The sequence below is a fragment of the Sorghum bicolor genome, chromosome 6 (genome assembly GCF_000003195.3).
Source record: "Sorghum bicolor cultivar BTx623 chromosome 6, Sorghum_bicolor_NCBIv3, whole genome shotgun sequence".
Classification (NCBI taxonomy): Eukaryota; Viridiplantae; Streptophyta; class Magnoliopsida; order Poales; family Poaceae; genus Sorghum; species Sorghum bicolor.
Window position 1 is genome coordinate 41,879,921 of NC_012875.2, and position 15,170 is coordinate 41,895,090.

Consider the following 15,170-nt stretch of genomic DNA (forward strand, 5'->3'; position numbering starts at 1 on the left):
CAGGCAATCACCCATCGTCAAGTACACCTCGACGTAATGGGAGATGCAAGAAGTGTGGTGTCTTTGGACATTGGGCCAAGGAGTGCCTGAACAAGAAACCAGCAAAGGAGGATCATGAAGAAGTTGCTCATCATGTCAGTGGTGATACAGACAGGAATCCAGCACTGCTCATTGCTCAGGTGTGCAATGTGATGCGTACACCAAGGACGAGTGGTTAGGGCTTATTTCTGAATCAGGAGAGAGTTCTTCCCTCCAAGTATAATGAGGGTGCCTGGGTGTTGGATACAGGAGCCACAAATCATATGACAGGATGTAGAGCTTCATTAGCTGATCTAGATGAGTCTGTGAAAGGTCCTATGAGATTCGGCAATGGTTCAACCGTGGAGATCTGCGGTGTTGGGGCTGTGACAATGGCCGGCAAGAATCACGAGCATCGTGTACTCACCGAGGTTTATTTCATCCCTTCTCCAAGATGTAATATTGTTAGTCTCGGTCAGCTGGAGGAGGCAGGGTGTTAGGTAGAAATTGACAAAGGTGTTCTAGAAGTGTTCGAGCAGGAACAGGCTAGGTTAGCTCGCTCAGTCATAATTCGTGCAGAATGGAAGAATCGACTATATGTCATGAAGGTCAACCTAATGTCACCTGTGTGTCTGCTGACTAAGATGGAAGAAGAAGCATGGAGATGGCATGCTCGGTTTGGGCATCTAAATTTTAGGGTGCTTCGTGAGCTTGGAGTCAAGGAGATGGTGGAGGGATTACCTCTGATCAGGAGGGTGGAGCAGGTGTGTGATGGTTGTGCTCTCGGCAAACAGCACCGTACTCCTTTTCCTCAGGCCTCGACATGGCGAGCGTCTCAAAGACTTGAGTTGGTTCATACTGACTTATGTGGGCACATTACACCGCCCACACCAGGAGGGAATCATACTTCATGTTGATCGTGGATGATCACTCATGATAGATATGGGTTGAGTTGCTAAGCCAAAAGAGCGAAGCACTTGCTTGCTTCAAGAAGTTTAGGGCTGCAGCAGAACTGGAGTGTGGTCGTCGGCTGAAGGCTCTCAGGATAGATCGTGGTGGGGAGTTCAATTCAGAAGCATTTGTGGTATTCTGCAATGACCTTGGGATCAAGCACAGTACCACCACCCCGTATACTCCACAACAAAATGGTGTTGTGGAAAGAAGAAACCAAATAGTGGTGGAGATGGCACGTTGTCTGCTAAAAAGCATGAATGTACCTTCTCGATTCTAGGGTGAGGCCGTTAGGACGGCTGTACATATCTTGAATCGCTCACCAATGAAGAGTCTGAAAGGCAAGACACCATTTGAAGCTTGGTTTGGCAGAAAACTAGGTGTCAAGCACTTGAAGGCCTTTGGGTGTGTTGCTTATGCAAAGCAAATAGGCCCTGGGGTGAGCAAATTGACTGACGGAGCGGTAGCTGGAGTTTTTCTTGGTTATGAACCGGGGACAAAGGGCTATCGTGTCTATGATCCGCTGAAGGACAAGCTCATGGTCACAAGGGATGTAGTGTTTGATGAAGCCAAGCAATGGAATTGGGAGGGAAGAGACAGCAGGACGAGTGGAGGAACGATAGACGGTGTCCCTAAAACACCTGATATGTTTCAGACACTGGGAGGATACTGTTCCTCATCCGATAACAGCCCAGGCTGGGACTGAAGATTCAGAACTGGATGCTGAGGAGCCTGGATCACCTGCTGTATCAATTCCATCAGCCGAGGGTGTACCAAATTAACCTCCACACACTCCCAACTCTGGTTCTATCCCTGATACACCATCAATTCAGTGGGCAACTCCACCCACAGGACAGTCCGTTGACTCTGAAGGCGCTCCACTCAAGTATCGAACAATTCCAATTTTGCTTTATACTACTGAAGAACTTTAGGATTTTGATTACATTGGCCTATGCTTGACGGCTGCTGAGGAGCCGAGATCTATAGAAGAGGCTTTGAATGAGCAGTGCTGGAGAGAGGCCATGCAAATAGAGATGCAGGCGATAGAAGCAAACATGACCTAGGAAGTCAGTGTATTGCCACCCAAACACAAGGCCATCGGGCTGAAGTGGGTGTTTAAGATCAAGAAGGATCCAGATGGGAACATAATCAAGTATAAAGCTCATCTGGTTGCCAAAGGTTATGCTCAACGTTTCGGTGTTGATTTTGAAGAGGTGTTCGCTCGAGTTGCTAGAATTGAGACCGTACGAGTTTTGTTGGCACTAGCAGCACACAGGGAGGATGGGAAGTTCATCATATGAATGTCAATCTGCATTTTTGAATGGTGAACTAACTGAAACTGTGTATGTGCAACAACCTCTAGGTTTTATTGTTGGCAAAGGAGAAAGTCCTCAAGCTGAGAAAAGCGCTGTATGGGTTGAAGCAGGCACCGAGGGCATGGAATGCAAAATTAGACAGGGAATTGCTAGCTCTAGGATTTGTCAGGAGCAAGCTGGATCATGCTGTCTACAGAAGATGCAACAGGAACTCATTCTTGCTTGTAGGAGTTTATGTTGACGATTTGATCATCTCTGGACCAGATGTGAGAGACATCGGTGCTTTTAAGAAGGAGATGATGAAGAAATTTAGTATGAGTGACTTGGGGCTTCTGAGCTACTATTTGGGAATTGAGGTAAAGCAAGCTGCAGATGGCATTACTTTATGTCAGAGTTCCTATGCTATGAAGATACTTGAAGCTGCTGGCATGACAGAGTGCAACTCTTGTGAAACTCCAATGGAGTGTCGTCTGAAACTCATAAAGCTAAAAGATAAGGATCCTGTGAAACCAATTGAGTACAGAAGTATAATTGGGAGCCTCAGGTACATCATTAACACTAGCCCTGATTTGGCTTATGCCATAGGTGTTGTGAGCATGTACATGGAGGCACCTGGGAAGGAGCATTGGGCTGCTGTGAAACACATTCTGAGGTATCTGAAGGGTACTGTCAGATATGGCTGCAAGCATGCTAAAGGTGCTGAACTAAAACTAATTTTGATTGGATATAGTGATAGTGACTTCGCAGGAGATGTTGAAGACAGAAAGAGCACAACAGGCATTGGCTAATTCATTGGGAGTAGTCTTGTAACCTAGGCGTCACAGAAGCAAAGGATTGTAGCCTTGTCTTCGTGTGAAGCTGAATATGTAGCAGCAGTGCGTCAAGGCATTTGGCTGAACCGACTGATTGCAGACATGTTGGGGGCTAAGGAGATGACAGTAAAGTTACTCATGGATAATCAAGCCGCGATAGCACTCAGCAAAAATCCCATTCATCATGATCACAACAAACATATTGATACAAGGTATCATTTTCTGCGACACTGTATTGAGGAAGGCAAGGTGGAAGTTGATCATGTAGGCTCTGAAGAACAGCTGGCCGATCTCTTCACCAAGGCACTGGGAAGAGTCAAGTTCGTGGAGCAGCGGAGTACTTTAGGTGTCGTCAAGGTGCATCAAGTTTAGGGGGTGTTTTGTTAGCTAAATTGATGCATAGTTATCATAGAGACTTAGTCAAGGAAAGAGTCTGTAATAGTTAGGAAGGATAGCCATGATCATAGGCGTGTGTGATCACGTTGTACTCGTGTCTGTCCGTCAGCCTCACGCCATATTATTCAGAGCGCGCGTAGCACACACCGCGGTGAAAAGGCGTTGCGATCTTTGTACGACGTGGTGTGGGGGGCTTGGAGTCTGTAAGTCTCGAACAAGTCTATAAATACAAGGAACAAAGGGTTATACATGCCGCAGTTGTATGCAGCATCATATCTTTTTGTGATCTTGGGTTGAGCGTCTTCTAGGGTTTTAGTCGCCGCGGTCACCATCCGGTTCGGCGGCACGTTCGCTGTTCAGGAGCTGATTGAACTCCAACACAAACAACTTGGGCGCTCGAAATACGGATGAATAATTACATACTTAAGCCTCGATCATTTTGGCCTGGAATGCGTCCTGATCGACATACGGTTTGAAGTCAGATCAGCTCAGGATTGGTCGTTCGGTTAGTTACGGCCCTAAATAAAAATAGGTCAATCGAGGCCTTTCTTCCCCCTCTTGGGCCCGGAACAGAGACAGGCCTTCATAGCTCCAAAACCTATCCTGGCATGGTGACACGAGCTCGCACAACTCGAGCAGACGCGAGCGGCACGAGGTGACGGCACGGCGCATCGCTGGGACACGACGGCATGGCACATCGCTGGACGTGATGGCGAGGCAATGGCGACCGCTTCCTATCGAACGTCCGCGCTCTCCGCCACCTTCTCGCCCGGTAACGCATTGCCCTCGTCTTCCTTGTCGCCTTCTCTCCCTCGCGCTTGGGTTCTTGGCTTCTTGCTTGTCTGGGCTCGATCCGTCCCTAGGTGAATGAATGGATTGCTCGCTCGGTCGTTTTGGTCTTGCCTAGAAATAAGGCCCACTCTTTGCCCCTAGCGACCAAACTGCTCGTCTGTCTCTTTGGTTAGATGCATACTTAAAGCTAGATCGGAAAAGGAAGAATGAGAGATATGCATGCTTTTTGTTCGTTTGCTTTGGGTAGATGGACTCCTCTGTGGTGCATTTGTGCCTGCACGTTTGTAAAATACTGGAGTCTGAATTATCACATGAGTGATTTACCTGGTTGGAGGATTGCTGTTTCACTGGGACATGATCATTGAAAATGTTTAATTGTTCTAGATCAGAATCAAAGGAGATGAGAAAACATTGTAGGTGACTATGGTTTGGTATGTGGTGGTAAATAACAACTAGCTGCAAGGCATGGAGCTCATACTCCTGCAGCTTGGAAATGTATCCTGTCATGGACATTATAACATCCATGTCTTCTTTTGAAAAAAAAGCATCTGAAGGTCTGTAGATCTTACCTTATAGTGTACAGATAGCTTCTCACTACTTGTTCTCAGTGATTTTACATGGTTAGCTACCTTCTCTCCTTCAGCTACTGCTGGCATTATTGTCTAAAACCTTTTGTGTCAGTGTATTCAGAACTGATCTGCAAGAAATGCTATTTTCTTCTTATTGGCAAGCTTATATCCACTATCTGCCTGTTTAATTTTGGAACTGACTCGTGATCCTGCGGTTTGGATTAATACTTCAGTGAATCATGGTTTTGCGATTTGGATTTTTATTTTAATAGATGTCCCTTTGTATTGATTGCCTCTTATTTATTCTGATGCTAAATATAAATCTCTTCCATTCAGGTCCATAAAGAGAGTGTCTAGTTAGAAAAAGGAAATATATCCATCCTCCAGAAATCCTCCCACCACCACCACCACAAAGCCCGTTTTTCGCCTGCTAGCTTCTTTTGTAGCCTGTTTTTCTGCTTTTGTCTTGCTTGTCTGTCTCTAATTGGATTTGGTCTCTGTTTAATAAATTTACTGTAGAGTCTGCAGCCCCTCAAGATTCCTGAAAAGAAAGAAAAAGATATCCTCCCACACCACCACCACCACCACCCAAAAAAAAATCGATTCATTTTTTTTTCATATCTACAATAGCATTTTTAATTAGTATATATATGGTTATTTCTTTTTAAAAAAGTTTGCTGATTCGTATACCATTTGTCTGCATTGTCTATCATTTTTCTTACAACCAATTAAAGAAAAAAACAATTCCTTTTCTTTCACGTCTTGTTATTTTCCATTGGCTTCCTTCCAGCTCTTGTTGTTTTCAGCCCTTTTTTTACCCTTCGTGATCAATTAGAAAAAAATAAAAAAAATGCTTTGTTTTTTTCGTTCTTCCCTTATACTACAATTAACGCTATTCTTACACAGTATCATTCTTAATATCATTTTTTTGATAATGTCGTCCACATCATGACAAACAAACAAAAATTATACCAGCTCATTCAAACTGAAGCCCAGCAGGGTCATCCAACGATCACTTGTTAATTGTCATCCACATAGCATCATCAAGTTTTAGCATAAGGTAATAATATCGTTCTTTGTTGTTTCATGATTACCTAACGCAGGTAATATAGCGTCTATGCACTGCTCACCTTTACCAGGATCATATATCAAGAAGTGTGCTTCTAGAGAAACAACATATACTGGCGAACAGCTGCCTTCAGCGTTTTTATTGCTTTCATGGTGGAGTTGTATGACGTTATATCACACAAAGTCATTCCTGGAATTTTCGGAATAAACAACCATCCAAAGGCCAAAGCACTGAGGTGAATATACTAACTACAGTCTACAACAATGGTTAATATTATGAATTCAACTCCTACTTTACAGTCAAATGGTATTGTCATGATTAGCCCTTTTTTTTAGTAAAGAAAGGTTTCAGCATTAAATTTACATGATATAAGGCATTGAAAATACTTCCGAGTTCCAAACCTCTGACTAACACGAAACATAGCCAAAAAGCAAAGAGCTAGTGGACCCATGTATTCTAGTGGCTAGCAATCCGTGGACCAGTTCACCATCCATGTGTCTAAGAAAGATATACATAACCAATTCCGTCAACTGCTGCAAAGCTAACACAATAAAAAAATTCTTTAAAGCCAGCTTCTTGTGGATAAACCAAGCGCTTAGCCAATGCATAATTGAAGAAACAACTTGCACAAGTGAAACATATTTTTTCCTTTCAAATACAATACCCATTTTCTCCAAAGCCACAAACAATGCAAGAAGTAGCACTCCTACATTGTACTCCGCTCGCATAGACATTACAAGTAAAACCAAAATGTCTAAGTATCTAGGCATAGTGTATATCTAAGTGCATAATAAAAAACTATGTATATAGAAAACCCAAAATGTCTTATTATTTAGAATGGATGGACTACATTACCGTCTCAAATGTTATTGTCATGATTAACCTTTTCTTAGTAAGAAAGCTTTTGGCGTTACATCTAGGGTTTTTAATTTTGGTATTAGAACTTTTTTTGGCCACCCCCGAAATTACCAATTTCATGAAATTTGGCCAACATTTTACCAATTTTTTTTGGAGACTTGAACATGAAGTATAATTTTTTCTAGAAATTTTAGATTTAAATAAAATAGTAGCATAATTTATGCCTACACGTCTATTGACTCAAAGAATATACGACACAAACAATCAAGAATATGAGTCTAGAGTTATATAGCACATGTATTAGGGGCCGTTTGGACCCTTTAATTTGGAGGAATTAAAATATACTTAATAAGTTAGACTATTTGGCTTGGAATTTCACATTCCACCACTTTCCAAAGTTCATATATAAGCCTATCTCAAATTCATAGGGTGGAAGATATAAATTAATTCTATACCACCATTCTATGTTTCTACTTTGCAACACTATAACACGCTCTTCAACTCCCTCTCTCCTATGGTAGAAATATAACACATATAAGTATCTCTCTCGTATAGCCAACAATAATATACAAATATAATCCATATACAGTCATATTAGCTTAATTAATATGTATCTAAATTCTTATTATTAAAATAAATTCAATTTCAAGGATCCAAACTGGGCCTTAGTGTAATACAAAATTTTAGAATTTTCTAGGGCCTTAATGTAATCCAAAATTATCAAAATTCATGAAATTTCAGCAAAACTTCACTGAAAATTTGAACACTGGTTACATCTACATGATAGAAGGCTTTAAAAGTACTCCTGAGTTCCTACCTCGGACTAACTATAGAAGCAGCTAAAGCAAAAGGTGGACCATGTATTCTAGTGGCTATCAATCCATAAACCAGTTCGCCAATGTGTCTAGGAAAAATATATACTTAACCAGCTGCGTCAACTGTCGTGAAGTTGCCACAAGCAAAAAGTTTCTTTAAAGCCGGCTTCTCATGGATAGATCAAGCGCTACATAAGAGAAACATATTTTTCTTTACAAATACTACCATTCCTGATTAGCCAAAGCCACAAACAATGCAAGAACCAGCTCCTCCTCCTCAATCCTTAAATTTGTCTCGTGGTGTCATTAAGTTCTCTGAACTCTCAAAATGCATTTTCACGTACTCAAATTTTATCTAGATATAATTAAACTCTAACTAGCCCATATGTTTGTCTCTACTGCTTCTTCTACATGCTCTCCTCTCTCTTCTACCTCAATCCCCATGCTCTCCCTCTCTATTCGTGTTCAAATCTAGTGTAGCATCACTTCTAACAGTCATCAACTCACCATCCCCAATCCATACCTTCAGCATCCTTCGTATCAAAGGCCACAACATCATTAGTAGTAGTGGTACCAAGGTTAAAACGAGTGCTCCTTAGGCGGAAGAGGTAGGTGAATGATTGCTTTGCCATTAAGTTCCTACCCTAGTTAAGAATAAGGTGTGGATCCAACTTTTGTGGCATGTAGTGTCACGATGCATAGTAGATCGGGTCTATGTGGACCTAATATTTAGGGACCTTGATGACACATTAATTGAGACAAAGTTTGGGGACACAAAAGAAGCATTTCAAAAAGTATGGACCTAGATGACATACAAACACAAGTTTGAAGATCTTAAATGCATTTAGTTTGGGATCTAAATGACATCACGTGACAAGTTCAGAGACCGACCATGTATTTTACCCTTTCAAGAATCAGCACCAATTCTCCAAAAGACAATCAAAATTATACGTGCAAAGGATGTTGTTTGTAAATGCTAATTATTTTTATCTCACTTTTAGCCGTCTTTTCATGCTAATAAGCCGCTGCAAATATTTTTGTTACTCACAGGTTGTGTTAACCGAGAATTTTTGGTCCTCTACTAAATAAACATAAGTCATGGCATCACCACTTCATGTTGACACCGAGAGATTGCATGGATGGCGTAATCGTTTACAAAGTGTTGGCTTCTGGTATGCTATCTTTAACATATTTTTATATATTGTCTTCAAATTTGGAGGGAGGGTTTTAGTTATTTGCACTCTATGAACTCTAGCTTGATCTCTCTATATACACATCGGGCGCGCCGTCCCCTAGTGGGAGCAAAGTGACGCCCGCGTCAGTGTAAGGCCCTCACTCCAGCGGCGCCGAGCAAGGCATGAACCGGCAGGAACCACGTCAGTCCACGTTAGTACTGTACATACTTGGCTAGATCACGGAGTGGTTGATGGAGTGATCGATCTCCTTGGCACTGGATGCATGCGGTCCTTGACACGGCGGCCGGCAAAACGACGGCAGCCTCATTCATAAAGGATGGCAAGGTCGGCACCACTGAACCCGGTGATGACGATCGAGGGGTGCGGCGCAGGAACGGGCGCTTGTCGATGGCCGCGTCGAGGCTGCGCACGAACTCCACCAGCGTTCCAAAATCGGTTTAGACCTACGGTGATACATTTAGTAAGTTTAGGGACCTACACATCTTGTTTTAGAAGTATATGTACTCCCTCCGTATCAGATTTAAAGTCATTTTGAACATGGTTTGGGTCAAACATCGGAAATATAAATTATCAAAAAATTTTAAATTGTTGAGTTTGCAAATGTGAAAATTATATGAATAGATTTGTCTTAAAAAATACTTTCATAAAAGTATACATATATTATTTTTTCTAAATATTTTTACAAAAATAAGAGTTTAAAGTTATGTTTTGTATGTCGGACCTATTTGAGAATGTTGGACAAGTTCAAGGACCCTCAATATGGATTTGTCTCTATTTTAAGCATGGAGTTAGATCCATTATAGACACTAATGATATGTACATATGATGAAATATTGTGAGAGGAAAATATTATGTAATACCCGATATTAAGGACAAAATCAGATATGCACCATATGTGAGTCTTAGTAGTCAAATCTCACATATAGCTACAAATAAGGGGTAATATCAAAAGACAATGCATAAATATAACGTACTTAGTATAAAAGAGATAACCTTTAAAAGCAAACAGCGGATAGACAACTCCAACTTCGGGTATTAACTTCTCTCTACAGGATCCAACTGACTGGTTGATCACAAACCTAAACTCCTCCTGAAGTATGGGGGAAATAACAAGAGTAAGTCCATGTCGAACTCCACAAGTATAGCAACTAGATTGTATAGATCCCACAATCTCATGATCAATGTGACATAAATAATGTAGAGCATTAAACAATAAATAATGAGCATATTAACACACAAGAATCATCACCCTTAATGTAGATGTCCCCAAGGTCGTTTCTGACCGTGAGCTCGGCTAGTATACTAGTTTTAACACTCTGCAGAGGTTGTACATCTTTACCCATGAGTCATGATTTACCCATTCGCCCGAGGTAGCTAGTCTCTTAACCCCCTTCCTAGAGAGGTCGGCAGAGATCACTATGAAGCCTTTCAAAAGTTCGTCTAACATGTTAGGGCCGCAAGGTTTCCTTCGCGAGCAGATATAGATACCCCCTTCCGAATGGCACAATGACGCGCAGCCTATACACATAGGGACAGGGGCTCGCACTATACCCGTGTCGGTTCAGCCCCTCTAGCGCTCTTTTGGGTAACCTCTAACAAGCTAGAAAAGGTCTTCATATTGAGCTAAAGCCAGAGCCATTACAGCCCTCATGGTTACACTGTTATCCCGGGTGATCACATACAGATAAATCATCAAGTGGCTAAAAAGTCATTTTTATCATTTATTACTTAACATTAATCTAGTCATACGATCATTGTCATAGAAATAAAATCCAAATGCTATACTTGCCTTAAACACTTGCTCAATTCTCACACCATCAGCTTTCAGTCATCATCTTCTGATCTTCGGCGCCCACAAACGATCCTCGTCTACTCATAGCAGGCGCCACGCAATAGGCAGCCATACAAGCAGCAAATAGAAACAACTAAGAACAGCACACCACACAAGAGAAAACAATGTACTAAAAAAAACTAGTTTTGCTGTCACGGGATCGCAAGAAAAGCTGATAGCAAAACTATTGTTATAAATAAACAGCCATTAAGAGATTTATATTATATAAAAGAAAGAACAACAGGCTTAATTTATTTTATTTAAATAAAATCATAGGAAATTTACTAATTCAGATTAGATAAATTATATTTAAACTTTAAAAGTGGAAGTTAATCATGTTTTATTTATAATTATTAATGTGTGGTTCATTTATCAAGTTAAAGTAAACAAGTGACAACATCTAATTTCAATTTTTGTACGTGGAACAAGTTTAAACTAACCAGATTTAATTTAAAAACATATTTATGTTACTAATATCCAAATTTACAGTTAAACATAAAAGCTCGATATTGTCCTATATTGTTTTTTTATTTAGCAACTAATTTCATGCACATTAATCTAATTAATATTTAATTGTAAACACAAATTAAAAACTCGTAGCATGAAAACCGTCGCCCGCTAAACACGTCAATATGATATTAATCAAACAAAAATAAACTTGCATAACTAAAACGTACGTACGATGAAGGGTTAAAGCTATTGAAATTTTGTGGGATTTTACTAAAAAGGAGAACCGGAGACTTCACGAGAGATGTAGATACGTACTGTGTTTGGTCATATTAGACGGTTTCTCGGGCTAGTCTGATACGTGATCGCTACTTGCTTTGCTTGAACATGGCTGATTACGAACGAACTGGCCCTCCATCAGCAGTCTCACGGCAGCCGGCAGGATGTCTGGAAGTAATCATGATCTTCATGGCCATAGTCCGCTGGTCACCAATGGCAGCGTCAAGCACGACAGCTCTAGTTGACAAACATATAGGACAGCTCCAGTTGACAAACATATAGATGATTTCAGATGAGCAATACGTCAACAATGGTCCGAGGCTCGCAGCTGTAGATCGGCAGGATGCTGGGCACGTTAAGGAAATAGATACCAGTGTACATGGCCTAGGGCATGATAGACGATAGGAGAAAGGGATGAGGACATGCAGGTGCTCACCAGTAGTTAGTCAGCTGAAGAGGGCGTTGACAGATGATGGCGAAAGATAGATGATGACAGCTTGGAGCGGAGAAAAAAATATTATTATTTACTACCTTAAAAGAATTTCCAAACTAGAGACTCTCTTTACGTAGTTTTGGTGTACTTTAGTCAAAGGATCGGTACGTATATATATAGGGAGAGAAACTCCCCACCTCCACGTCAACTAGCGATATGGTACTAATTGATTTACAACTTTTATCTTTACTAATAGGCCTAATTAATTATTAAAGCCCATTAGTAAAAAAACATTTGGCCTTTGAATGATGACGTTGGGTTAGAGTAAAATGAAGGATTTATTATTTTCGAAATTAATTATTTTCATGGATAAAATAATTCTAGAAAAGTCCAGAATTAGTAGTTAAGCCACGAAAAATACTCTAAAAGCTCCAAAAATTTGGGAAAAATTCTCAGAGACATTATAGAACATGAGGAATCCAAATAAAGTATTTGGAGCTCATGATGAGATAATTTGGGGCATCTAAAAATTAGATTTATGCTCATAGAAAAGGCTAGAAAAATACCTGAGAAGTTTGTAGAGATTGCTTGATGGACAAGAAACTCAAACGAGTGACTTAGGTTTGAAAGAAAAAATTCTGAGAGACCCTGACCGAAATCTTGAGCTAAGAGACAAGGAATTTGTTTGTAGAAAAATATAAAGATGTACCAGTTAAGGAAGATCGATCTACTAAACGTATTTTTTTAAAAAAACTTTGCTTAGTCTCAACACACAAAGGAGCAACAAACAAACATCACATAAAACATATGTACCAGCATGTATGCACAACAACGTTGCTAAACCCTATGATGAATTTTAATTTAAGGAAAATTTTATTTTACTATATTTTCATGAGCACAGAAATAAAAAATAAATTATTTTAGCTTTATTTTCAAAGAAGCAAAATTTAGGGTGTTACATATTATTCCTTCGCTATGCCCTGCTCGTATGGAGGAAAACGGATCGGTTATGGACGGATATAATTGATATCATATTTGTTTTCATATTTTTGGTCGGATTCGGATTCAAATACAGATAGTGTTAGCCATGCCGGATAGGATACGATTCCATGTTGACATCATAAATATACGATTTGAGTATTCGGATATAGATACAGTATTGAAATGTTGAATATCTAGACTCGGATATGGACAACTTTAAACTCATCTAAAAGAATTTGGTCTCGAATACATTCGAAAATTATTCGTACTATTTGTATCCCTACCTACTCATCAGCACTACTTCAACGGTACTTCTTAGCAAAGGAACAATGTTTTCTTCTCACAATATTTTAGCATCAGCATCAGCCTTAGAATCCTTATAATTGGAGATAACTTTTTAATGCTTCAATATCTTATAATTACATAGGACAGAAGGAGTAGATACTAATTCATATATTGACACAAACCAAAATAATTTTGTTAATTGTACCTTAGAACTTGTAATAGCATCTCGAAGACACTCTCCGTGTGGATCATTATCATAAATTTACAAAAAAACACGATAGAATTTCTAAACCACATTCCAGACCAACTCTTCACTCTCCACTGAGCCTCTTTGTACCCGTAGAAGAGAGATTTTAGTGAAAAATACCCTCCAATAACTTCTCTAATTAGATCTTCAAATATTAACATCATCTATTCTAGATTTCTCACTAGCTAAAGATAGAGTAAGGTTGGATCTTTAGAGTGCACCAAAAAAATTAGAGAAGCTAATGGAGGGTGGAAGGATATCGAGAGTAATCTTTATTCAAATATCTCTTTAAATAATGATTTAGAAAGTGGGTTTCAGAAAGCCTCTTGAACATGCTCTAAGAAAAAGACTACATCACTGTCTCTATATTCAATATATGGTAGTTTTATCATGATTTTTTTACACAAGAAAAATGGTAAACCTAGTGTAATTTAAAGTGGTACTAGCAAAATAGTAGTATACCTTTTTTGTACAACACCAAAGTGGCAGGAGTTAAGGAAATGAAATATACTACATATGGCGAGTATACAACCCAAACCAATAGCAAAACATATTATTAGAGGGTATCAATCTGGAAAGCACTTAAGTATTCCGGCTGCGGAAATAATAGACTTTCTATGTACCCTGTGATATGTTCTAGTTCTTGCTAAGACCACATAGTCACAACATGTCTACTAACCTAGTCACAAAAAAAAACATGTCTACTAACCTCTGTGAAAGCCCAGTGAGCAAAGGGTAGGAAAAAACGCCCAAACTCTATGTAAGATGGATCACCTTATTTTCAATAGTAGATCTCTTGGTTTTTAAAGTTCTAAATGCAAAATTTGGGCCAAGGCCAAGAAGATCCTATTTTTCTGATATTTCAGCCCAAGAAGATTTTGGAGAAATTCAAATCTTTTTCAAATGATCGAACAAATGCAAAATTTTAACCAAAGATTCATAACAACAAGATGAATTAATCCAGAAGATCTACTCAAAAGGATAATAACTGTGCTTCAAGCCATTATATGACCAAGTTTGAACAATCCAAAACCATTCCTAATTCATGTCAAACTCTCGGCCAAGGCAGTAGATAAAAAACCATCAATAATAGCTCCAAAACTGACATGTTTTATATTTTGAGATAGGAACAAACTGAAGCATATAATTTAATAGTAATATAGAAGCTAAATATTATTAACCATGTCATATAGAAGCTAAATATTATTGACCATGTCATATAGAAGTTGTAATAAAGATTGTAGTCATATAGAAGCATATATAAACTTATAGTCATATAGAAGCTTCTACAATATCTTCTGGAGTTGGTATCCGATCTCAAGAAGGTAGAGGCTCACCTTCCCCAACTCTAAATGGTGCTGGAGAGATCTAGAAGTAACAAGAAACCATTGGGCAAATAAAGACATCATCTAGATAATAATATAAGTAACAAGAAACCATCTCGTGAAACTGAACCAGCTAGCTATGAATAAACAACATAAAAGATTCAGTAACTAAACCCACCATTATATCTGAGTAATTCTAGTGAGATCATTGAAAACCGACACAAGGACACTACTGCATACAGGAACAGTTCTTTTTTTTTTTTGTGACTACAGGAACAATTCTTATATAGCAGTCCAAATAATACTAAGAAAACCTGATGGTGTAGCTACGATTAATACAGCAACCATGGGGCTATCATTTTCCAGAGTTACAGTTTCCAAAATTCTTCGAACTTTGTAGTTTCAGAAATCAGAACTGTCCAATAACTGTCTATTTTCAGAAATCAGATAATACTTCAACTGCAAGGATAAAGATTCAAATGATGCTCAAATAAGTTGAAGTAATAGTTGAGCTGTGCACTAACTGGGGCTGATATGGCAGCAAAACGGG

General features: G+C 39.4%; 1 long non-coding RNA gene across 1 annotated transcript; it reads right to left on the reverse strand.

Moving 5' to 3' along the window:
- On the reverse strand, positions 10,581 to 15,170 carry LOC110436262. The gene is made up of 3 exons (XR_002454073.1): positions 11,786 to 15,170; positions 11,389 to 11,677; positions 10,581 to 10,661 (listed from the first exon to the last, which is right to left on the reverse strand). It is a non-coding gene; the product is annotated as an uncharacterized LOC110436262 (long non-coding RNA).